The sequence below is a fragment of the Pristis pectinata genome, chromosome 6 (genome assembly GCF_009764475.1).
Source record: "Pristis pectinata isolate sPriPec2 chromosome 6, sPriPec2.1.pri, whole genome shotgun sequence".
Taxonomy (NCBI): Eukaryota; Metazoa; Chordata; class Chondrichthyes; order Rhinopristiformes; family Pristidae; genus Pristis; species Pristis pectinata.
This window is the reverse complement of record NC_067410.1, coordinates 26493703-26519383: the sequence shown is the minus strand read 5'-3', so window position 1 is coordinate 26519383 and position 25681 is coordinate 26493703. Positions and strand designations below refer to the sequence as shown.

The window sequence follows — 25681 nt, the reverse complement described above, 5'->3', positions numbered from 1 at the left end:
GGAAAACACACTCATTTTTCCACCAAGCAATATCTATTTAAAGTGACCTTACTCAGTGCCAAAATTTTCCTGGCTCCTAACTATTAATAAAGTAACATTTTGCTTCCTGCACAACAGCAGATGATGGGTAGAAATTCATCCTGAGTGATTAGGTATTGAATTGATCACCCATTATATGCCCTGCTCAATAGTCAATTCCACAGATGCAAACAGACTTTGTAGCAAACTAAATGTCTTGCAACTTAAGAATCCTGGGCCAAGTTATGTGCAAATATCAGTTGGTTCAATTAGACCAAACAAATTTTGGTTATATGCAGATATTCTTCACTAAGTTTCCATTTCCTTTGAAGTCACAGAACCTATACAGTGAACAAAATTGTGCTAAATTATTTATGACAATCTCAGCATTTCTACATTTCATAAACATTGTTCTCTTTCAAATGTCTTGAATAATAGATTTCATGGTTTGCTTTTAACTTTTAATTTTCTTTATTATTCATATGGTAGAAAATAGGTCAATACTCCCCAAGGCTGAATCTTCAGTAATTTTCCAGAAAGATCTATTTTAGAACATAAGGCAAACCAGATAAGTGTTTTCAGTGAGCAATTGTCTATTTCCAGAATTCAGCTGATTGGAGAGTTGAAGGGTGTCAGCAGCTACAAATCTTAAACCATACTAACAAGTATCAATTCTTTTGTCTTCCAAAATCTTGAAACATTAAGTGTTTCTCAACAATGAAGAATTCAAAGGCTGCCATGAAATTTAAAACTATTTCTCCACTCACTTTGCTCAAAACTGGAGAATGTCAAATACAAGGCAGATGGAAATTTTATGATATTGGTTTATTGCAATAATGGAAAAAGGCTCATCAAATTTCAAAGTAATATGCAACGGCTTCAGCTTGTACAATTGCCACAGATATGCTGAAAATTGTATAACAATGAAAACATGTAACCTCTGTGGAGATTTTCCTGCTTTTGTGTAAAAAAGGACATAGATAAAATACCAAAAATAGCTTCAATAGATTGATACTAACCTGCGAATAAGCTTCAAAATGGAAAATCTTCTCACATAATGTAATGGCCCAGGACCTCTTAGCATTAACAAAGCCCACACTTCCCCCAAATCCCCACCCTCAATACATGCACACCCTCCACACACACTGCTCACTCAATCACTAAGTCCATATTTGCCTCTGGCAGATCATCAAGCAATAACATCCTCTGTAAAGCCAGCTCAGACCTATGTAAGTGACATCACATGGCATGGCCAGAACATGCCCCGTCCGTAGAAATGCTGAAAAAATAAGAACTCTGGCCACAGGCAAAGCCATAATCCCAGTTTAGTCAGCTGTCTAAACTGTTAAAAACTGTGAATGTTTGTGAATATTTCTGATATTTACACATATTCAAAAGCTTAGCTTAATGAATAAAAATTATCAAAGCTATAAAAGAACTAAAAATTGAAATAAGGTTAGAATGCTTAAAAATACATAAAATAATTGAAAACTTTTAAGTAAACTCAATTAATTCAAAAATACTGCCTTTCTCCCTTACAGCTATCCCTCTCCAATGAAATGAACAAAAACACTATTCTGTGCCAAGACTAGTTTAGTGCAATTCAGTGGGCAGATTCCCCATCGTATGTGCTGAGGGATTTCAAGAAGTTGGCATACGACTGCTGGACTCCATGTACGTGTTCCAGGCTTGACCCAATGCAAAATCTACCCCAGAGATTATTTAAATCGAAAATACGTAAAATGGAATTTGGATTATTGAAATCCATCAAAACTTCAACTATTTTAACTAATCAGATTAATGTGGCTCCCTAAGTCAAGCATGAAAGAATTTTTAAGAATACATATCATGCTGCTGATTTGCCCCAGTAGTCTGAGGAAATACTTAGGTGACTTCTAGTTTTCTTATCACTGTCTTGCTGGTCAGTTGCACATTCCCAGTTACCACATGTTCTGTACCACACACAGGAATTCACAAATGCAGCGCTACTTAATTTAGCTAGATGGTCAAATTTAATAAATTTCTTCAGAAAACAAAACTAGCTGCACTATTTTCATCTTAATGAGTGCTCTTAATCAATGAAATTCACTAAAAGTAGATCAAGACTGTGATCAGGTTTCTCTGGAATTTGGATGGCCCTTGGTCACAATGTTATTGAGATCGAATAGTAGGATAGTGCTTAACTGAGAATTCTTGCAGATATATCTCAAAATAATGAATATCCAACTTCTGAGCAGCACACAAAATTCTATCAAGGATTATTTTCTTGACAAATTTTCAATTAGTACTCCAGCTTTCCAGCATTTCCAAGGGGGATGTTTCCAAATGAAAATTTATACCTGATCACACAAAAAGAAATTGGTGAGATAAGCCATGAAAGATCGAAAATGACTCAACCCACATTAAATTTTGAAAAATCAGTGATTTTTCACCTTATTTTTTGTATACTTTTTCTCTATTTTAAATGATTTTCCTTCCATAATTTTTACACACTTTCAATTTGGGTTTTTAACCATATTTCATTTTGATTTGTTTGAAGGTTTGGAATTTTGGGAGAGGACGGAAATAGTTGGTGCAGTGGATGATCTCACAATCGCCTTATCTCTGGGCCCTGGACTTTGATCCAATCCAGAACACTGCAGCTAATACCTTCTTTCTCATGCCAGTGGAATTGATTTTGAATACGCTTGATCTGCAGCATAAATTCCTCCCAATTTCCCCTGATAGCAATACTAGCACTGACAGTACAATAACCAGGAGACAAAAATTGGAAATACATTTGTATACATTAAGAGTAAAGCCCATTGGCACAACATTTTGCAATAATATTCCATGTCCACAAAGATGAGTAGAATACCATGTCTCATTCAAAATGTCATCTTCATAAGAAGATATTTCAGGCAATGAGTCTGTTCTGCAGCTTAATAGACTAGTTTCTTTACACCACCTGGATATTTTTTTAAATAAACATCACTCTGCAGAGTGCTAGGGTTGGCCACATAAATTCATTTCTCCACCGAATTTCCAAAAATGCAAAATCATCAGTGGGATAATATCTGGAGGCAGCGTTTTCAGAAAACGGTCTACATTGGTTTATTGTGATCTTACTTTTGGCAGTGAGTATTTTTGAAATAAATGAAAAACAGACCACTGAACTGATCATACGTATAATTATCAAGTCATAGAATGACAACAGCACATAAAGAAGTCAAAAAACAAACTGCTAAGTCAAGTAGCGTCTGTGGAGGAAAAGAGATAGTCAATGTTTCGGGTTGAGATCCTGCATCAGGACTGAGAGTGTAAAGGGCAGACAGCCAGTATAAAGAGGTGGGGGGGGGGGGGGGGGTGAAGCAGGAGCTGACAAGCAAAGGTGGAGTTGATGGGCAGAGGGAGCCAGGTGAGGGAGGAAGGGGTGGAGATAGTGACAGAGGCTGGGAGGTGATTGGTGGAGACAACAAAGGGCTGCAGATGATGGAAGCTGATAAGAAATGGGAATGTCCAATCACAGAGGAGTGTGACCAATGATATCAGGTGGGGGCCTAGTTGTGGAGGGAGTGTCAGAAATTGCAGTGGGTTTTCTGATCATGGAGATAAATAGGTCCTTGGGGGAGGAACATTCCTGTTCCTCCTGGCTCACGCGCAGTGCTAGAAAAACTTTTCCTACTTCCAGGCATCCATCCCTGCCTTCTTGTTGCTGCCAGTTCTCCCAAGGCCCAGAAATCCAGTCAGTCAGCATTAAAACTAGAAGATTGGAAACGATAAAATGCAGGCTCATTAAAAATAAATAACTTACCTCCTGTGAGGATGATGGTTACTCATTCCCCTACCACACTCTGATAACATTTGGAAATAAAAACAGGAAATGCTGGAAATTGTCAGCCAGAATCTCCGGAGGAAAATAGAAAGTTAACGTTTCAGGTTGGTGATCTTTCATCAGAACTCCAGAAACAATAAGCATTTGTTTTAGGGTTACTGATAAAAATAGAAATGAATGAATTTGAGGTGGGTAGCATTCAAGTTGAAAATTTTGAACGTTCCATTCACCACAAACTCAACTATTTTTGGTGGTCAAAACTCCCCAAAAACTATGCAATTTGATAAACAGTTTTGTCTTTGTTCATTCTCTAGGTAGCTGGAAATATTGGAAACAATACAGAGAATGTCCATTTTTAACCACAGGTTGACTTAAGTGAGAATATGAACAGTTTCCTCTTTAAGTCTGCTGTTCATCAACGATTATTGGTTTGAATTCAAACAGCTGCTGTGGTCAAATGTTCTAGGCGCGAAATTTTCTTGAATTAAATTTTAAGGATCATTGAAAATGCATGGAATAATAAAGCATGTAATTAACTGGTCATGTTGCTGCGTGCGTAGAAGTTTTAGTTTGATCTGTGACTGTGGAATGACGTGCTGTCCTTGTACTTGTTGAGCACGTCCTTTATCACTTGGCTTCCACACAGAACTGGATTTCAAGTTATCTGTGCATGTGATGGGGCGGGGTTAAAGTTAAAACATGTCTCAATCTTAGGAAAGGATGCCAAGTACCTAAAATGGGAGAACAGTCTTAAAAATGTTGACAATAATTTTTCTGCCTCTCAGAATACATTATATAAAAATATAGTGGAACACAATAAAAATCCCATGTAGGAGTCTTAAAAGGATTACACTTTCTCTGAGTCCAACATAAACAAAGACAAGTTTGGATTCAGATATTCCTGTCAACTCTGAGGCAATAAGGCAATTTGGCCAATCAAGCAGCAGACTTAGCTTCTAATATTTGAATTATCAAATATCAATATTTGTTCTTGCATAATCAGTAGTTGTTTATTTAATCACATTCTTGACAAATGTGATTCTATGTAAGGTATTGCCTGTTCTAATTGGTTTCAATGGAACTTTCCTCTGTGCTGCTGTTCATTAGGATCACCTGACAAAGCCAGGCTAAATCTCCCAGTTTACCAGCAGGGGGAATTATATACAAAGATAAAGGCTGAAATCTACTCTGGTTTGAATAATAATTCAGTGGAACATGTTCATTATTCTTGTCATTCACAAAAGTCCAAGAAAGGTTTCAAAATTTGCTTAGTAATTAATACCATTAAGGCTGCAGGATGTCCCCAGGGCAGGGCCTAAGGCCTAAACCCCTTTGGATGCTTTGAAAATCAGAAAAACGGAAAATACTGGAAAGGCTCAGCAGGTCCGGCAACACCTATGGAAGGATTTCAAATTTCAGGACTAGGACTCAGAAGGCGAGGAAGAGTAATCTGCAGAGAAGGTGGCAGAAGGAATGGTTAGGACAAAGGGAATATCTGTGGTAGGGTGAGACCAGGTCCAATGTGTTAATACAGCAGTCAGAGGGGGATTATGCTTCCTTTCATCAGAAGGTCAAAAGTATTTACAGCTGATTGCTCAATGTTTAATTCAATGTTTAACTGCTCAGCAAAGGAAGCACCCCAAGCCTGCTTGCAGCAAGTTCTAGACAACATTGCCTGATAAGTAGGAAGTGACATTTACACCATTAAAGTGCCAGGCAATAACCATTTCTGATAACAGAGTCTAACCATCTAACCATGATATTATTAATAGCATTACCACGCACACCTGGGGGATCACAAACTCATTGGACCAGCCACATAAATACCGCAGCTACATGAGCAGACGAAAGGCAGGGTTTCCTGCAGCAAGTGACCCCCCACCATCTACAAGTGAACAGTCATGTTCGTGATTAAATACTCTCCACTCACCTGGATGACAGCAGCCCCAACAACACTAAAGAAACTCCACACCATCCAAGAAGCCAACCCGTTTGATTGATATCTCATCAGCCACCCTAAACATTCATTCCCAAACCCTCAACCTCAATCACCAAGAAGAACGAGGTGCATGGGAACATCACCACCTGCAGGTTTCCATCCCAGTCACACACCATTCTGACTTGGAGATATATTGGGTCTAAATCCCATAACTCTCTCCCCAATAACATTATCAGAGTATCTTTACCAGAAGGACTGCAGCATTTCAAGAATATACCTCACCTCTACCTTGCCAAGGGCAATAATGGGTGACCTTATCACTGATGCTGAAATCCCAGAAAAATCAATAAAAAGCCCTCTTACAAGGCAGCATTTCTTTACCACTGTGCTAACAGGTATCAAACACCCAATAAAGCAACAATTTCAAATTTCAGTTGTAACCTGGCGATTAGTAGCTTTGGATACCAATCAAAATTCAGAGGTGGGTGAACGTCAGCTGTGATAAACAGAGAAATTTAATTTTCCGTGTTTTGTTTACTTTGTTTCGGTATCTTGGAGACATGTAAGGAGTGTCTGCCCAAGGGTCTTTCATTCCACTCCACTCCAACATCATGGTTTTTGTCTATTCAGGTGGAATTAATTTCCTATGTAAAATGGTAATGTGAGAATAGCCTAGTAATAGAATATTTCAGAATACTTGAACTTACCAGGCCAGAGTGTTCAAAATGCATTAAGTCTTTTATGCCTTTGTCACAGCGGTGATGAAAAAAAAGTTGATTGACCAAAAGGTTAATGAGATGAAGCAAATTGACGCTAGCATGAACGTACTGGTGTGTGAAGAATGTGAGGTTCACAAGCTCAAGTGCTTATTGAAGAAATTCTAAACCAAACACTGGGATTTTAGCAGCCGTTAATGTGACATTAAGCACCAGTATATTTTGAGTATAATTATCTGTATACGAATAATTAGAAACTTAGCTTAATTCATTTGTATATATTTCAACAATAGAGAATTAAATGTTGTACTGCTTAAATGGAGTTCCGCAAGGGTCAGTATTGAGACCATAACTTTTCACTTTCATCATCTGGATGAAGGAACTGATGGCTTTGTGACCAAGTTTGCAGACAACACCAAGTTAGGTGGAGGAACAGATAGTGTTGCGGAGGCAGGGAGTCTGCAGAAGGACTTGAACAGGTCGGGAGAGTGGGCAAAGAAGCAGCAGATGGAATACAGCATAGGGAAGTGTGGGGTTATGCACTTTGGTAAGAAGAATAACGGTGTAGACTATTTTCTAAATGGAGAGAAAATTCAGAAAACGGAGGTGCAAAGGGATATGGGAGTCCTTGTTCAGGATTCCCTTATGGTTAACTTGCAGGTTGAGTCGGTATTAAGGAAGGCAAATGCAATGTTAGCATTCGTTTCAAGAGGACTAGAACATAAAAACAAAGATGTAATGCGGAGGCTTTATAAGACGTTGGTCAGACCGCACTTGGAATATTGTGAGCAATTTTGGGCCTCATATCTAAGGAAAGATGTGCTGGCCCTGGAGAGGATCCAGAGGAGATAATAATCCCGGGAATGAAAGGCTTAATAATGAGGAACATTTGATGGCTCTGAGCCAGTACTCAATGGAGTCCATAAGGATGAGGGGGGATCTCATTGAAACCTACCGCTACTGAAAGACCTGGATAGAGTGGATGTGGAGAGGATGTTTACATTAATAGGAGAGTCTAGGATCCAAGGGCACAGCCTCAGAATAAAGGGACGCTCCTTTAAAACTGAGATAAGGAGGAATTTCTTCAGCCAGAGGGTGGTGAATCTGTGGAATTTGTTGCCACAGAGGGCTGTGGAGGTCAAGTCACTGAGTGTATTTAAGGCAGAGATTGAAAGATTCTTGATTGGTAAGGGAGTTAAGGGTTACAGGGAGAAGGCAGGAGAAGGCAGGAGAATGGGGTTGAGAAAGAAATCAGACATGATTGAATGGGGGAGCAGACTCGATGGGCCAATTCTGCTCCTATATCTTACGGTCTAAATTCGGGAATATTATTGGATGGACCAAAGTGCCCCAAACCAAGCTTGCTGCCTCAAAATAGACCAAAAGTAAATTGGCTATGGCTATGAGAAAGATGGACAAATTTTAAGAATTGTTTTCAATGTTTTTTCTTCCTTGCCTTTGATTGCATGTTTAAATGCAAAGTGCACTTCAGGTTAGCTCAGTGTGTGAGTGCCTGTTTTTGTTGCACTAATGTGCAGAGAACAGAGGGATATGGACATTGTGCAGGCAGAAGGGATTAATTGTTATTGGTTTATTATTGTCACTTGTACCGAGGTACAGTGAAAAACTTGTCTTGCATACCAGTCGTACAGGTCAATTCATTACACAGTGCAGTTACATTGAGTTAGTACAGAGTGCATTGATGTAGTACAGGTAAAAACAATAACAGTACAGAGTAAAGTGTCGCAGCTACAGAGAAAGTGCAGTGCAATAAGGTGCGAGGTCACAACAAGGTAGATGGTGAGGTCATAGTCCATCTCATTGTATAAGGGAACCGTTCAATAGTCTTATCACAGTGGTGTAGAAGCTGTCCTTAAGTCTGGTGGTACGTGCCCTCAGGATCCTGTATCTTCTACCCAATGGAAGAGGAGAGAAGAGAGTATGTCCCGGGTGGGTGTGGTCTTTGATTATGCTGGCTGCTTCACCAAGACAACGAGAGGTAAAGACAGAGTCCAAGGAGGGTAGGCTGGTGTCCGTGATGCACTGGGCTGTGTCCACAACTCTCTGCAGTTTCTTGCGATCCTGGGGAGAGCAGTTGCCATACCAAGCCGTGATACATCTAGATAGGATGCTTTCTATGGTGCATCGGTAAAAGTTTGTGAGAGTCAAAGGGGACAAACCAAATTTCTTTAGTCTCCTGAGGAAGTAGAGGCACTGGTGAGATTTGTTGGCCATGGCATCTATGTGATTTGACCAGGACAGGCTGTTGGTGATGGGCATTTAATTACCAGCTTAAATTAGTTCGGCATAACATTGTGGGCCAAAGGGCTTGTTTCTATGTTCTAATGTAGAGCAAACCCAGGATAGAAGACATCATCTTGTGCTGGGATATGAGGGCCAAAACTTAGTCACTGCAGCTTTTTACCTTAATATCACACCATATCAATGTACACATTCCAGTAACTCATGCTTAATGAGTTAGTGAGTTAGGGTACCACAGTAGCGTATTGGTTAGCGTAATGCTTTTACAGCGCCAGCGATCAGGGTTCAATTCCCACTGCTGTCTGTGAGGAGTTTGTACGTTCTACCCATGACTGCGTGGGTTTCCTCCTGGTGCTCCGGTTTCCTCCCACATTCCAAAGATGAACGGGTTAGTAGGTTAACATGGTGTAACTAGGCTGTGCAGGTTCATTGGGCTGGAAGGGCCTGTTACCGTGCTGTATAAATAATTTTTTTTTTAGTTTTTAACACATGAAAAATACTCTATTGCTTTTGCTAGACTGATGGGAGACTGCTTAATAAACCTTACGTTTGTTCATTGTCTGAGATGGAGAATAATTTGACCTCTTATCAAAAGGAATCTGAGAGTATAAAGTGGCTTGCAGAATATCCGGTGGAGTTATCCACAATATAAGGGATGTATTGTTCATTTCAAGCACATTAAGTCCCAATAATTCTGCATGTCTGATTATGTTTCAGCTGCTGGAATGGCAGATTGTACTGTAGAGGTGTTAGTTGCAGTAAAGCTGAGAAATAACGTCAGGGAGAGTATGAGTTGTAACTGACACCTAAAATAAGCCTTTAAATCAATTGAAACCACCCTGAAACATTAGGACTAAGCCACAATGCAGCTAAAAAATGTCTGATGTCAGTTGTTAACTGATCTTGTGCAAGAACTGTTGTTCATATCCTAATTTAAAGAATTGTTACCTTGTGTGCATCTTCTAGCAGCATCTTGGCCCTGGAGTCAGCTCTGATCTGATTGAAAGATAGAGCAGGACCTTCCAATCAATAACCTCACAGTTTTGATGGAAGGTTAAACCCATGACAAAGAAGCTTTTTCCTGCAGACGCTACCCTTCACCAGTTTTCTGGGTTTCTGCCATCTTTGGAGAATCCATTCATTCAGTAGCAACACACCCCCTGCGGCTAGAAGAGTGTTGCTTGTAATGTGGTATGCCCCTTTAAGAGCTAGCTCTAAAGATTGTACCTTCAGAATTCACTGCTGTGTCAACAAGCACTTGCGACACACATTATTTTGGAAGATCGCATTGGAAGCAATAATGTCAGTTTCAGCACAGCCTTACACAGTGAAACCCAACAACCCTGTTCTGTAAATCTCACAATTCACATTTTTCCTCTTTATTTAACTGTCATAAGCAGAGTGAAAGTGACTCACGACAATTAAAAGATAATAATGCAATTTCTAGTGCAATTTTTAAAAAAAACTTCAATTATTACAAAAAAATGTATATTACCTGAAACCTTCCACTCAAAGTCAAAGTTGAGTTTATTGTCATATGCACAAGTACATGTATGCACAGGTGCAATGAAAACCTTACTTGCAGCAGCATCACAGGCACATTAAATGTAAAATATACACAATTTTTACAAGAAAGAAAACAATTAGAACAAAAAAATAAACAAAGTCCATTTTATCACTCTTTCAGTGATTCCACATGCAGTTTTTTTGCAAAAATTTTAGGCCCATACCTTCAAGAAATGGAAAGTCACAGTTACTCAGCTTTGTAGCCTCAAGGTTATTTTAGGTTGTTGCTGCTGATCTTTTAACCTTCCTGCTGCCACACTGTGAGTTTTATGTGCAGGCTTAACACTGTGGCAAGTTTATTGACATGATGCAGTTTGATGGTAATTCAGAACTGAATGAGGACTTAGGTAACCAATCAACTATCTTACACACCTCCAGAATACGGCAACAATGCAAGTCCACGTACAATGGACAAATTACCTGTTGCCATGATTAATGCTGAAAATGTGCTCTTTAAATTGGAGGCATTTTATAACTTGGAGCATTAACCAAATCCTTAGTAAAGAGCCCAGTGTCTCCCTTTGGCATTTCCAGAAGCCAGTATTGTTGACACTAAGCCTTGTAAGCATATATGCACATTATACTAATTTTGTAGTGACTGTAGGTTCATAGCCCTATAGCCATGTATTCACACTGCAGTAATTATATTATCATGCTTGAGCAACATGAGTCCAGTGGCCTAAGGCAATGACAGCCAAAACCCAATAATGTGAAGAAATGGGAAAGAAATACAAGTAAATGGGCATGATGCCAGAGAGTCTGGTTTTGGAAACGGAGTAAAGGGGATGAATAGAACTCATTGCAAAATATATTCAGAAAAGATAAGAAAGAGAAGGTTATATCTGATGGATGGGATTACTCTTGTTGGAAGAACAATGAACAGAAATTATTAAAGGTCATGATAAAGAATCCCAGAAACCTTACAGTCATACACTTCCATTCCAACCACCCTATTGCAAATAGCCAAAAAAAGATGACACTCAAAATCCTGCTGTGATGTATTAAGATAAGATTTCTTTATTAGTCACATGTACATCATAACACACAGTGAAATGCATCTTTTGCGTAGAGTGTTCTGGGGGCAGCCCGCAAGTGTCGCTACACTTCTGGCGCCAACATAGCATGCCCACAGCTTCCTAACCCATACATCTTTAGAATGTGGGAGGAAACCAGAGCACCCAGAGGAAACCCACGCAGACACAAGGAGAACGTACAAACTCGTTACAGACAGTGGCCAGAATCGAATCCGGGTCGCTGGCGCTGTAATAGCGTTATGCTAACCGCTACACTACCGTGCCTGCCCCGACAACAGATCATATATGATACAACAGCAAGTGCAAAAACACAGCTTTCCATACATTATATCAGATGGGAATGCACGTCTCAGGGGAGAAAATGATGAAAAGATTTGCAAGACGTGTTTAAAATTAGAAAGATTTTGACAGAGAAACTGGTTTCACTCGCAAGAGGGTCAGTAAGCAGAGAACACAGGTTTAAGAAAATTAAAAGAACTACAGGAAGATGAGCAGCTTGGGATGAATTTGTTGGAATTAGAAACTCACATGGACACACTCACTGGCATAAGCTGAATCAAATTATCAACAAGTGGCACTGGCTGTAGGTCAGATATATTTTGGGGAAGAATCCACACAGGAGTAAATGAATGTGCTTATTTCTAAGGGATTCAATGGAAATTAATTCACTTTTAGAATTGTTACATACTTAAGAAAGTGAGCCATTATCATTGGACTTTCCATGACTGTAGATTACATTTCATAGCTCATTGTGAACCATGTCCCGCTCCGAATATGAATGAGTTTAATTTTGTCTGTGTCATGTATACAATGGGTCAAAACAGACACGTATTTTTGTGCACTGTTTCATTTCATGTGTGTTAATAATTGATCACATTTTTTCCTATAATAAGTAAATGTATTTTGTAGCCAGGATATTAACTCTGTAGTATTAAATATCCTTTTGTATTTCCTTTATTATCTGAGATCAATTCAGAGCAATAATAGCCTTTAAAATTCTAACATGACATTATTTGGATGAAAACATAACCTTTGCAGCTAATCTTACAGTAGCTATGCTGGCTTCTGTGATCATTCTTTTGAAGGTTTCAATCTGGTGATTTACGCCGGAAGTGAAATTCATACTTCGATACACTTATCCTGGGCTTAATATAATTAGTAGATGTAAATCATCTGAAAATCTATTGAGGGACATTAATGGACCAGTAATTCAATCAACCCAAAATGGGGAGGCGAGAGGCAAGCCACTTGCAGCACTCATCTCTTTACATGGTCTCAGATACCATTTAACTTGTGTTGGGACCCATTAAATTAATTCCTTGGCTGCAGGCCTGTTTGGGGAGGCTGGCATCAGGAGGCTATCACAACTTAAAGGCTGCAGGCACCTCTTAAAGGGCAAGTGTTCTCTGGCTGCAGCAAAGAGTGACTGCCTGTAAGGAGATAGACTGCAAGGCCTGCAGATTGGGTGCTTAGCTCTGTCTATGTCTTTTTGGATACCCTGCTTCAGGTGGTGAACTAGATGAGGAAATCCCCATTATCCCTTTATTCCCACCTCACCTGAATGCCCTCCAAGCAGAACATCCAGTGCCAGTGGGAAGAAGTTACAGTAAAGTTCAATCCCAGAAGCATAACTCTAAGGACAAGATGAGATTGTGGAGCATTTCAGCCAGTATTTTGGGTGACCTATTTCTAGCTAATAATGATCCATATAATGATCCTGTGTACACCTCACACCACAGTGGATGCTTGGACACCAATTTTGCATCTCAAAAATTGGTGCTTCTATGTTGTTTCTAGCTTGTTCTGAGGAAATTTCTAGTTTGGGAACCCTGTGCTATGTTGGTTGTGCATCAGGAAGAATGATTAATTTGTACAGTTAATTGTATTTAATAAAAATTACCAGGGAATTCATAACTACGCCTCTGTTTACAGAAGGACTGGATTAGTTTGAAAGCCCAAAACTACTACAGTCATTGATGAAGAAAGTTATGGGTGAACTTTTACCTCTGAGACAGACCTTCATAACTCACTAATGCTTGTGGCATGTTTAAACAATGGATCCTGTGCCATGAGAGAGAAGGAAACCACAGTACAAAGTTACCATTCTGTGAGCTTACAGACTTGCTTTTACTTGGAGGAAAAATGTCACTGTAGACTTCCCCAGCTAAGTACAAACAATAACAGGCTTACTACTATATTAATTTCATGAATGAGAAATCACTTAGTTTTGAAGGTTACATTTGAAGTGTTAACCTGTCCTTTCACTTTGAAGCCTGATGAATAGGCTGGTACATTTTCTGTGTTTGCTTCAGATTCCTAGTACTCTCCGCCAGTGGAGAAGAAACTAGAATCAGCAGCATGATCTTGAAGTATACTCTTCAATTGCTAGTTTCTCTCTACCATTTATTATGGCATTTTTTTCCACTGTGATGCAGTTCTTATATCTAATCCAATTGCTGAATATGTTGGAAGAGTAGCAACAGACTTATCATCGTATCTGTTAGATGAAAAACAAGCATTGGGGCCAATAACTTTAAGAGAGCAAGAGACAGGGAAATGCCTTCTGAAAGGAAACCATGTCTGAGTAACTATTGCCTAGCAACCTTGGAGTTGACACAATAACCTCCCATTGCAAAAATGAAACGATACAAAAACCTTTTTGTTCATTTACTTTGTTTTGTACAGTCACTATGAATTACGTAGCAAATCTTTAAAGCTAAGAGAACTTCATTCTCAACTCTGCATTTGTATTGGCTAACTTATTGTTTTCACGATCCCAAAAATAGATAAGCATTCCTTAAATTAACTTAAGTAGCAAAAAATAATGACATGCTAAAATGATAAACATGGACTGGTGGGGCAACTTAATCAGATAATTTTATTCAGTAAATCTGGCACTCTGACTAAACAAATAACATTAAATTATTTTGTTTCATCAGTTGCAAAAAATAACTATCACAATAATTGACTATCACACCCCCCTCCCCCAGCCAGTACCTCTGTATTTTCTTATAGTGGGTTTACTAAAGGCACATCAGCTTCTGAAACTGAACCAGAAAATAAAGATTCTGCTGGATTTTCCAGCATAATTTACCTAAAGTCAGCCAAGCTATGCATGGGATTGAGGAACCAAGTACAGATTGCTTCCAACAAAAGCCATATGTACTGATTTTAACATTTTTGGCTGGGAAGTGACTCCACTCACAAAATTGACTGCATTCTAAATCAGAAAGGTGCGATTCTGCTAACTTCTTCAGTTCTCAACCCATAGTCGAGCCTGATAAAATTAAGCTTTTTCCATTTAGCTGCATGAAGGTCTTCCCAAAAGGTTTAATTAATGAATATTTATTACTGACTACATCAATGAAATCGATTGATATTCCCATATAGTACTTGTAAAGTCATGTTAATTAGTGAATATCTGAAAGATTATTGATCCGAAACATTGTCTCCATTTCTCTCTCCATGGACGCTGCCTTCCCTGCTGAGTATTCCCAGCATTTATTGTTTGTAATTCAAAATCAGCTTGCTTACAGGTGGTGGACTGCATTCGCTTTCAGCTGTGGTAATAGAAGTGTAAATGGTTACCACTCAAGTATATCAAGAAACATTGTTAATTGTAAGAAAAAAATGTTGTCATGATTGTATTGGTTTATGGAAGGGTTTACTTTTAGTGATATCCAAATGAATTTGAGCCAAACTTGAGCAACTAATTTAATTTTCTACTGTGCCTTAGACAGAAACTCCATCTGCATTTTCTCAATTCTTGGTTTGAACTTGGCAATGTTCAATGGGAATTATATTTTGGATTCTTGGTGATGAATATTGAAGTCAAACTACCTTCGATGGCCTTGGTACTTGTAATGCTTCTACTAAGCAATGTTCAGCAAGGAAATATATTGATTCACCAGCTGAGGGAGGACATTAGGTAGTATTTAATAGTATTCTACCTGTTACTTTGAGGTTGCCTAGGAACCAGTGTCAATGTTGATGACTCCCAGGGCCACTCCTTCCCAAATGTTTTCTAATGTGCCATCACCTCTTGTGGGTCCACCCTGTCAGCGAGACAGGACATGCCCAGAAATTGTGATGGAGAAGCCTGGCACTTGGACTGACGACATGATTCTATAAGCACAACAATGACGAGTTGTTGCTCCCTACACTATTATTCAAAAGCCCATGCTCTACAAGGCATCCTGAGTTTTTAATGCTGACGTCCATGGTATAAACCATGAAATTGTTTAGAGTCATTGAGACATAAATTTGTACAGCACAGAAACAGGCCTCCTGGCCCACCGCATCTATGCCAACCATCATGCGCATCTATACTAATCCCACTTGCGTGCATTAATTCCATATCTAGCTGTATAGCTAGCTCATTCAAGTACCTGCCCAGATGCCTCTTAAGTGATACTCTTCCTGTCTCCACTGCATCCTCTGGCAGCTCCTTCCTGATGTCAATTATTGATACTCTGTGTGAAAAATGTACCACTCAGATTCCTTTTGAATGTCCTCCCTCTCATCTTAAGCCTATGCTGTCTATCAGGGATAACAGACTCTAGCTATCTACTCCATCTATTCTTCTCATACTTCTATCGTGTCGCTTCTCAGCCTCCTTTGCTCCAGGAAAAACAGACCCAGCCTGTCCAATCTCCCCTTATGACTCAAGCCATCCAATCTAGGCAACATCTTTATGAATCTTTTCTGCACCTTCTGTAGCTCAATCACATCTTTCCTGTAGTGCAGTGACTAGAACTGTACACAATATACTAAGTGTGGCCTAACCAATGTTTTGTACAGCTGTAACAGGATATCCTAACTCTTCTACTCAATACCTCAGCCAATGAATGCAAGCATGCCATATGCCTTCTTCACCACCCAGTCTACCTGCGTGGCCAATTCCAGGGAACTATGTACTTGTACCCTTAGGTCTTTTTGTTCAACAACACTCCCCAGGTCCCTGCCACTTATTGTGTATGCCCTGCCCTGGTTTAACTTTAAAAAAATGCAGCACTTCACGCTAGCCTGAGTTAAATTCCATCAGTCATTCCTTCACCTGCTTTCCCAGTTGCCCAATATCCTATTGTAATTTTAGCCAACCTTCTTCAATGTCCACTATACCACTAATTTTCATGTCAACTGCAAACTTACTCATCATGTCACTTACATTCTCATTCAAATCATTAATATAAATGACAAACAACAGTGGACCCAGCACTGATTCCTGCGGCACACCACTAGTCTCAGGCCTTCAATGTGAAAGAACAACCTTCCACTACAACCTTCTGACTCCTTCCACCAAGGCAATTTTGTATCCAATTGGCTAGCCCACCCTGGATCCCATGTGTTCTAACCTTCCGGACCAACCTACCATATTAGACTTTGTCATAGGCTTTGCTGAAGGCCATGTAGACAACGTCCACTGCCCTACCCTCGCCAATCCTCTTGGTCATCTTTTCAAAAAACTCAATCAAATTCATGACACATAGCTTTCCATACACCGGGCCACGCTGAGTATCCCTAATCAGTCCAAATGAAAGTGCTGTCTTCCAGAATCTTTTCCAGTAACCTTCCCACCACTGATGCAAGGTTCACTGACCTGTAGTGCCCTCAGTTATCCCTGCTGCCTTTCTTAAGTAAATGTACAATACTGGCTATCCCCAAGTCTTGGGCTACCTCACCTGTGGCTAACAAAGTTACAGAAATATCTGCCAGGGCCACAATAATCTCCTCCCTTGCTTTCCATATATCCTAGGATACAGCTGGTCAGGCCCCAGGGACTTATCTACTATGTACTTCAGGACCCCTTCTTCATTATGTTGATATGCTCCAGAACATCACTGTTTGTTCCCCTGAACTCAATAGCTTCCATATCCTTCTCCACAATTCATACAAATGAGAAGTATTCATTGAAGACCTTACTCACTTCCTTGGCCCCACACATAGATTATCATGTTGATCCTTAAGAGGACCTACTGTCTATCTAGCTACCCTTTCACTCTTAGGATATTTATAGAATCTTTTAGGATTCTCCTTTATCTTATCTGCCAGTGATGCCTCATGGCCTCTATTTGCCCTCCTAATTTCCACCTTGTGTACTCCTACATCCCTTATGCACCTCAAGGGACTCTCTTTATCCCAGCTGCCTATACATGACATATACCGCCTTCTTTTTCCTGACCAGACCCTCAACATCCCTCATAACCAAGGTTCCCTAATTTTGCCAGACTTGCCCTTCACCCCATTAGGAACATGCTGGCCCTGAACTCTTTTAATCTCACTTCTAAAAGCCTTAAACTTGCCTGCAAATAGCCTCCCCCAAGCCACTTTTGAGTGTTTCTGTTTGATGTCGTTGAAATTAGCCTTCCCCCAATTTATCACTTTGACAAGGACTGGCCCTAACTTTTTCCATAACTACCTTGAAACCATTAGAATTACAGTCACTGCTCCCAAAGTGATCCACCACCGGCACATTAACCACTTGTCCAGCATCATTTCCAAAGAAGAGGTCAAGTGTAGCCCCTTCGCTAATAGTGCCATCTAAATATTGCTTCTAAAAACTTTCCTGGACACACTTAACAAATTCTGCCCCATCTAATCTAAGTCAATATTAGGGAAGCTGAAATTACCTACTATTACAACCCTATTATTCCTTCACCTATCTGTGATTTCCCTACAGATATTCTCCTCTAATTCCCTCTGATCATTCGTAATCCCACCAAAGCGTTCCCCTTTTTTATTACCCATTTGGCCTTGCTGGATGCTCTGCCAAGGATATCTTCTCTGAATACTGCAGTGATGTTCTTCCTAGTCAATAGTGCAAATCCACCTCCTCTCTTACCTCAACCTCTGTCATGTCAGAAGCAATGGTACCCCAGAACATCAAGCTGCCAGTCTTCCCCACCCTTCAACAATGACCCATGTGCTGCTCCATGCTCTGAGTTCATCTCTCTTACCTGTGAGGCTTCTTGCATTAAAGGAAATGCTGCTTAGCTTACCAGATCTTTCAAGTACCCTGTCCTGCCCCTGCCTGTCCTGTTTGCTTCATCCTCTGTATTTGCTTCATCTTTCTCATCTGATACACTACTAAAAGTAGGGGTAATACAGTTGCATGGTTTAGAAGTCCAATTAAGCTCTTTCTGCTGATTCACTTGTCAGGGTTCATACTTCAAATAATCTTAATTTAGGCAAGGTATCCCATAGATCTAAACCAGGGAGGAGAAAATGATAAAAAGATGTATTATCCTTCTTTTTCCCCAGTATTATGTAAAGCCATTAAAACTGATAAAGGCATCGAAAGTTGACATTGATGACTCATAATTAGACGTAAAAGCAAATAGAAATATTCATACTTAATTTGAAATAAATTCACCACCATCTTTGGGATAGTATTGTGATGGCATTCATTTGATTTAAACTTGGAATCCAGAACATTATACTATATGTGACTGTTGCAGCATCACTTAAAATGGAACTGGTTCAGTACAGCAGAAATATAAAATGTTGCAGAGACATGGGATAAGTGGAGATGAATCCCGCTTGGGAGAACATAAGTAACTGAATATCATCTTGCTATTTGTATCTGTAATTTTTATAACGTGTCCACTTTTCATATTGCTTGTGCTACTTTGAGGTTGTCCTTGTATATCTTTAATTGGTATTTATTTCTAGATTTCAAACTGAGGAACATAAAGGAGGCAGAAAGTGTTATAGACACCCCCCCCCCCCAACCAGATTAGTTTAAATCCTCCTGAGTAGCACTAGAAAACCTCCCTGCAAGGATGTTTCATCCCCCCTTCAATTCAAATGTAACCTGTCCCTAATGTACAGGTCACCTCTTTCAAAGGAGAGATCCCAATGGTCCAAGTACCCGAAGCCCTCCCATGTACACCAGTTCTTCAGCCACACATTTATTTGCCCTGACCTCCTATTCCTACCCTCACAAGCACGTGGCACAGGGAGTAATCCTGAGATTACAGCCCTAGAAATCACCCATCTATCTGGCTGACTGCAGTGTGACCACCTCCCTGGAACTCCTTCCTGATGTCAATTATTGATACTCTGTGTGAAAAATGTACCACTCAGATTCCTTTTGAATGTCCTCCCTCTCATCTTAAGCCTATGCTGTCTATCAGGGATAACAGACTCTAGCTATCTACTCCATCTATTCTTCTCATACTTCTATCGTGTCGCTTCTCAGCCTCCTTTGCTCCAGGAAAAACAGACCCAGCCTGTCCAATCTCCCCTTATGACTCAAGCCATCCAATCTAGGCAACATCTTTATGAATCTTTTCTGCACCTTCTGTAGCTCAATCACATCTTTCCTGTAGTGCAGTGACTAGAACTGTACACAATATACTAAGTGTGGCCTAACCAATGTTTTGTACAGCTGTAACAGGATATCCTAACTCTTCTACTCAATACCTCAGCCAATGAATGCAAGCATGCCATATGCCTTCTTCACCACCCAGTCTACCTGCGTGGCCAATTCCAGGGAACTATGTACTTGTACCCTTAGGTCTTTTTGTTCAACAACACTCCCCAGGTCCCTGCCACTTATTGTGTATGCCCTGCCCTGGTTTAACTTTAAAAAAATGCAGCACTTCACGCTAGCCTGAGTTAAATTCCATCAGTCATTCCTTCACCTGCTTTCCCAGTTGCCCAATATCCTATTGTAATTTTAGCCAACCTTCTTCAATGTCCACTATACCACTAATTTTCATGTCAACTGCAAACTTACTCATCATGTCACTTACATTCTCATTCAAATCATTAATATAAATGACAAACAACAGTGGACCCAGCACTGATTCCTGCGGCACACCACTAGTCTCAGGCCTTCAATGTGAAAGAACAACCTTCCACTACAACCTTCTGACTCCTTCCACCAAGGCAATTTTGTATCCAATTGGCTAGCCCACCCTGGATCCCATGTGTTCTAACCTTCCGGACCAACCTACCATATTAGACTTTGTCATAGGCTTTGCTGAAGGCCATGTAGACAACGTCCACTGCCCTACCCTCGCCAATCCTCTTGGTCATCTTTTCAAAAAACTCAATCAAATTCATGACACATAGCTTTCCATACACCGGGCCACGCTGAGTATCCCTAATCAGTCCAAATGAAAGTGCTGTCTTCCAGAATCTTTTCCAGTAACCTTCCCACCACTGATGCAAGGTTCACTGACCTGTAGTGCCCTCAGTTATCCCTGCTGCCTTTCTTAAGTAAATGTACAATACTGGCTATCCCCAAGTCTTGGGCTACCTCACCTGTGGCTAACAAAGTTACAGAAATATCTGCCAGGGCCACAATAATCTCCTCCCTTGCTTTCCATATATCCTAGGATACAGCTGGTCAGGCCCCAGGGACTTATCTACTATGTACTTCAGGACCCCTTCTTCATTATGTTGATATGCTCCAGAACATCACTGTTTGTTCCCCTGAACTCAATAGCTTCCATATCCTTCTCCACAATTCATACAAATGAGAAGTATTCATTGAAGACCTTACTCACTTCCTTGGCCCCACACATAGATTATCATGTTGATCCTTAAGAGGACCTACTGTCTATCTAGCTACCCTTTCACTCTTAGGATATTTATAGAATCTTTTAGGATTCTCCTTTATCTTATCTGCCAGTGATGCCTCATGGCCTCTATTTGCCCTCCTAATTTCCACCTTGTGTACTCCTACATCCCTTATGCACCTCAAGGGACTCTCTTTATCCCAGCTGCCTATACATGACATATACCGCCTTCTTTTTCCTGACCAGACCCTCAACATCCCTCATAACCAAGGTTCCCTAATTTTGCCAGACTTGCCCTTCACCCCATTAGGAACATGCTGGCCCTGAACTCTTTTAATCTCACTTCTAAAAGCCTTAAACTTGCCTGCAAATAGCCTCCCCCAAGCCACTTTTGAGTGTTTCTGTTTGATGTCGTTGAAATTAGCCTTCCCCCAATTTATCACTTTGACAAGGACTGGCCCTAACTTTTTCCATAACTACCTTGAAACCATTAGAATTACAGTCACTGCTCCCAAAGTGATCCACCACCGGCACATTAACCACTTGTCCAGCATCATTTCCAAAGAAGAGGTCAAGTGTAGCCCCTTCGCTAATAGTGCCATCTAAATATTGCTTCTAAAAACTTTCCTGGACACACTTAACAAATTCTGCCCCATCTAATCTAAGTCAATATTAGGGAAGCTGAAATTACCTACTATTACAACCCTATTATTCCTTCACCTATCTGTGATTTCCCTACAGATATTCTCCTCTAATTCCCTCTGATCATTCGTAATCCCACCAAAGCGTTCCCCTTTTTTATTACCCATTTGGCCTTGCTGGATGCTCTGCCAAGGATATCTTCTCTGAATACTGCAGTGATGTTCTTCCTAGTCAATAGTGCAAATCCACCTCCTCTCTTACCTCAACCTCTGTCATGTCAGAAGCAATGGTACCCCAGAACATCAAGCTGCCAGTCTTCCCCACCCTTCAACAATGACCCATGTGCTGCTCCATGCTCTGAGTTCATCTCTCTTACCTGTGAGGCTTCTTGCATTAAAGGAAATGCTGCTTAGCTTACCAGATCTTTCAAGTACCCTGTCCTGCCCCTGCCTGTCCTGTTTGCTTCATCCTCTGTATTTGCTTCATCTTTCTCATCTGATACACTACTAAAAGTAGGGGTAATACAGTTGCATGGTTTAGAAGTCCAATTAAGCTCTTTCTGCTGATTCACTTGTCAGGGTTCATACTTCAAATAATCTTAATTTAGGCAAGGTATCCCATAGATCTAAACCAGGGAGGAGAAAATGATAAAAAGATGTATTATCCTTCTTTTTCCCCAGTATTATGTAAAGCCATTAAAACTGATAAAGGCATCGAAAGTTGACATTGATGACTCATAATTAGACGTAAAAGCAAATAGAAATATTCATACTTAATTTGAAATAAATTCACCACCATCTTTGGGATAGTATTGTGATGGCATTCATTTGATTTAAACTTGGAATCCAGAACATTATACTATATGTGACTGTTGCAGCATCACTTAAAATGGAACTGGTTCAGTACAGCAGAAATATAAAATGTTGCAGAGACATGGGATAAGTGGAGATGAATCCCGCTTGGGAGAACATAAGTAACTGAATATCATCTTGCTATTTGTATCTGTAATTTTTATAACGTGTCCACTTTTCATATTGCTTGTGCTACTTTGAGGTTGTCCTTGTATATCTTTAATTGGTATTTATTTCTAGATTTCAAACTGAGGAACATAAAGGAGGCAGAAAGTGTTATAGACACCCCCCCCCCCCAACCAGATTAGTTTAAATCCTCCTGAGTAGCACTAGAAAACCTCCCTGCAAGGATGTTTCATCCCCCCTTCAATTCAAATGTAACCTGTCCCTAATGTACAGGTCACCTCTTTCAAAGGAGAGATCCCAATGGTCCAAGTACCCGAAGCCCTCCCATGTACACCAGTTCTTCAGCCACACATTTATTTGCCCTGACCTCCTATTCCTACCCTCACAAGCACGTGGCACAGGGAGTAATCCTGAGATTACAGCCCTAGAAATCACCCATCTATCTGGCTGACTGCAGTGTGACCACCTCCCTGGAACTCCTTCCTGATGTCAATTATTGATACTCTGTGTGAAAAATGTACCACTCAGATTCCTTTTGAATGTCCTCCCTCTCATCTTAAGCCTATGCTGTCTATCAGGGATAACAGACTCTAGCTATCTACTCCATCTATTCTTCTCATACTTCTATCGTGTCGCTTCTCAGCCTCCTTTGCTCCAGGAAAAACAGACCCAGCCTGTCCAATCTCCCCTTATGACTCAAGCCATCCAATCTAGGCAACATCTTTATGAATCTTTTCTGCACCTTCTGTAGCTCAATCACATCTTTCCTGTAGTGCAGTGACTAGAACTGTACACAATATACTAAGTGTGGCCTAACCAATGTTTTGTACAGCTGTAACAGGATATCCTAACTCTTCTACTCAATACCTCAGCCAATGAATGCAAGCATGCCATATGCCTTCTTCACCACCCAGTCTACCTGCGTGGCCAATTCCAGGGAACTATGTACTTGTACCCTTAGGTCTTTTTGTTCAACAACACTCCCCAGGTCCCTGCCACTTATTGTGTATGCCCTGCCCTGGTTTAACTTTAAAAAAATGCAGCACTTCACGCTAGCCTGAGTTAAATTCCATCAGTCATTCCTTCACCTGCTTTCCCAGTTGCCCAATATCCTATTGTAATTTTAGCCAACCTTCTTCAATGTCCACTATACCACTAATTTTCATGTCAACTGCAAACTTACTCATCATGTCACTTACATTCTCATTCAAATCATTAATATAAATGACAAACAACAGTGGACCCAGCACTGATTCCTGCGGCACACCACTAGTCTCAGGCCTTCAATGTGAAAGAACAACCTTCCACTACAACCTTCTGACTCCTTCCACCAAGGCAATTTTGTATCCAATTGGCTAGCCCACCCTGGATCCCATGTGTTCTAACCTTCCGGACCAACCTACCATATTAGACTTTGTCATAGGCTTTGCTGAAGGCCATGTAGACAACGTCCACTGCCCTACCCTCGCCAATCCTCTTGGTCATCTTTTCAAAAAACTCAATCAAATTCATGACACATAGCTTTCCATACACCGGGCCACGCTGAGTATCCCTAATCAGTCCAAATGAAAGTGCTGTCTTCCAGAATCTTTTCCAGTAACCTTCCCACCACTGATGCAAGGTTCACTGACCTGTAGTGCCCTCAGTTATCCCTGCTGCCTTTCTTAAGTAAATGTACAATACTGGCTATCCCCAAGTCTTGGGCTACCTCACCTGTGGCTAACAAAGTTACAGAAATATCTGCCAGGGCCACAATAATCTCCTCCCTTGCTTTCCATATATCCTAGGATACAGCTGGTCAGGCCCCAGGGACTTATCTACTATGTACTTCAGGACCCCTTCTTCATTATGTTGATATGCTCCAGAACATCACTGTTTGTTCCCCTGAACTCAATAGCTTCCATATCCTTCTCCACAATTCATACAAATGAGAAGTATTCATTGAAGACCTTACTCACTTCCTTGGCCCCACACATAGATTATCATGTTGATCCTTAAGAGGACCTACTGTCTATCTAGCTACCCTTTCACTCTTAGGATATTTATAGAATCTTTTAGGATTCTCCTTTATCTTATCTGCCAGTGATGCCTCATGGCCTCTATTTGCCCTCCTAATTTCCACCTTGTGTACTCCTACATCCCTTATGCACCTCAAGGGACTCTCTTTATCCCAGCTGCCTATACATGACATATACCGCCTTCTTTTTCCTGACCAGACCCTCAACATCCCTCATAACCAAGGTTCCCTAATTTTGCCAGACTTGCCCTTCACCCCATTAGGAACATGCTGGCCCTGAACTCTTTTAATCTCACTTCTAAAAGCCTTAAACTTGCCTGCAAATAGCCTCCCCCAAGCCACTTTTGAGTGTTTCTGTTTGATGTCGTTGAAATTAGCCTTCCCCCAATTTATCACTTTGACAAGGACTGGCCCTAACTTTTTCCATAACTACCTTGAAACCATTAGAATTACAGTCACTGCTCCCAAAGTGATCCACCACCGGCACATTAACCACTTGTCCAGCATCATTTCCAAAGAAGAGGTCAAGTGTAGCCCCTTCGCTAATAGTGCCATCTAAATATTGCTTCTAAAAACTTTCCTGGACACACTTAACAAATTCTGCCCCATCTAATCTAAGTCAATATTAGGGAAGCTGAAATTACCTACTATTACAACCCTATTATTCCTTCACCTATCTGTGATTTCCCTACAGATATTCTCCTCTAATTCCCTCTGATCATTCGTAATCCCACCAAAGCGTTCCCCTTTTTTATTACCCATTTGGCCTTGCTGGATGCTCTGCCAAGGATATCTTCTCTGAATACTGCAGTGATGTTCTTCCTAGTCAATAGTGCAAATCCACCTCCTCTCTTACCTCAACCTCTGTCATGTCAGAAGCAATGGTACCCCAGAACATCAAGCTGCCAGTCTTCCCCACCCTTCAACAATGACCCATGTGCTGCTCCATGCTCTGAGTTCATCTCTCTTACCTGTGAGGCTTCTTGCATTAAAGGAAATGCTGCTTAGCTTACCAGATCTTTCAAGTACCCTGTCCTGCCCCTGCCTGTCCTGTTTGCTTCATCCTCTGTATTTGCTTCATCTTTCTCATCTGATACACTACTAAAAGTAGGGGTAATACAGTTGCATGGTTTAGAAGTCCAATTAAGCTCTTTCTGCTGATTCACTTG

The 25681-nt window shown here is 40.5% G+C and overlaps 1 protein-coding gene across 1 annotated transcript in view; it reads left to right on the top strand.

The window, feature by feature from the left end:
* Positions 1–25681, top strand: part of LOC127571418 (protein FAM107B-like) — a 104552-nt gene that overhangs the window by 22909 nt on the left and 55962 nt on the right. The gene's annotated exons all lie outside the window — the stretch shown is intronic.